Below are 2,043 nucleotides of genomic sequence, written 5' to 3'. Positions count from 1 at the left end.
GGAGAGACGGGGGGAGAGAGAGAGGGAGAGACGGGGGGAGAGAGAGAGGGAGAGAGAGAGGGCGAGACAGGGGAGAGAGAGAGGGGGAGAGAGAGGGAGAGATGGGGGGAGATGGAGGGGAGAGAGAGAGAGGGAGAGACGAGGGGAGAGAGACAGGGGGACAGAGAGACAGAGAGACAGGGATGGTGAGAGGGTGGTTGACTGACACATGGGTGGGCCCCCTGACTCACCGGGCCTGGACACCAACCCCGACAGACCCCCGTTGCCAGCCCTGTCCCCATTCTCTCTCTACTCCCCCCCATATTTTCTCACCCTCCCCCCATTCTCTCTCTCCCTTCCTCCCCCCACCCATTCTCTCCCCCCCATTATCTCCCTCTCCCCCCCATTCTCTCTCTGACCTGCGCACAGCCACTGATCTACATACACTCACAGACAGACCAATACACACACTGACCACACACACACACACACTCAGACAGACAGAGACAGACTCTCAGACAGACAGAGACAGACTCTCAGACAGACAGAGACAGACTCTCAGACAGACAGAGACAGACTCTCAGACAGACAGAGACAGATTCTCAGACAGACAGAGACAGACTCTCAGACAGACAGAGACAGACTCTCAGACAGACAGAGACAGACACAGACCCACACTCAGACACAGACACAGACCCACACTTAGACACAGACACAGACCCACACACAGACACAGACACAGACCCATACACAGACACAGACCCACACTCAGACACAGACCCACACTCAGACACAGACCCACACTCAGACACAGACACAGACCCACACTCAGACACAGACACAGACCCACACTCAGACACAGACACAGACCCACACACAGACACAGACACAGACCCACACACAGACACAGACCCACACTCAGACACAGACACAGACCCACACTCAGACACAGACACAGACCCACACTCAGACACAGACACAGACCCACACTCAGACACAGACACAGACCCACACACAGACACAGACACAGACCCACACACAGACACAGACCCACACTCAGACACAGACCCACACTCAGACACAGACACAGACCCACACTCAGACACAGACACAGACACGGACCCACACACAGACACAGACCCACACTTAGACACAGACCCACACTCAGACACAGACCCACACTCAGACACAGACCCACACTCAGACACAGACCCACACTCAGACACAGACCCACACTCAGACACAGACCCACACTCAGACACAGATATACACACACACACACAAAGTGGAGCAAGAGATGCAGCGCCGGATGTAAGTGACTGGGGGCGGGAGGGAAGGGGGGGGGAGGCCAGCGATCCGACCAGCCAGCAGTGCATCACCACTACCCGCCCCCGCGCTCATCTCCCACACCAAGGGGACGGGGAAGGGAGCACCAGGACAGGAGGCAACCCCCTCCCCCCCTGGCGGCCGCACCCTCGCACCTACCCCCTATCACCGCGGGCGGGCAGCCACAGGGACCCGGGGCAGGAGGTGGGACACTGCGTAGCCACCAGTAGAGGAGCGGGAAGAGTCTGTGTCAAGCGCTCACTAGCAGCAGGCACAGGAAGTGCCGCGAGCGGGCTTGGGGGGAGGAAGCAGCGAAGAGGAAGGGGGGGGGCAGGTGGGGGGGAAAGCAGGGAAGAGCCAAAGCCCCGCCCCATGCATCCTCCACCAATCCCCAGCGGTCTGACATATTCAAGTAAGAAACCCAACCCCCTGGCATCTGAAAGTACTAAGCAGCCGGGCTGCTGCATCCTCGGGTCCTCCTCCTCACTGCCTCCGCTGCCGGGGGCGGGGCTTAATTCCGGGACGCAGGGGATTGGCCAAGGTGGGAAAATGCGGGGGGGGGGGACTTTGTACAATGCCAGGCCGCATCCTCCAATCAGCAAGACCCAGGTTTTACACAAGCCCAACCCCTGGCATTAAATAAAATACTTACCAGCCGGGCTGCTGCAGTCTCCTCCTCCGCACTGCCGCAGACTCGCGCACCGGAGCTTACTCGCGCACCACAGGCGACAATAAAAA

Source organism: Ascaphus truei, chromosome 10 (assembly GCF_040206685.1).
Source record: "Ascaphus truei isolate aAscTru1 chromosome 10, aAscTru1.hap1, whole genome shotgun sequence".
In the NCBI taxonomy this organism is placed as follows: domain Eukaryota; kingdom Metazoa; phylum Chordata; class Amphibia; order Anura; family Ascaphidae; genus Ascaphus; species Ascaphus truei.
Note: the sequence above shows the minus strand (reverse complement) of the source record.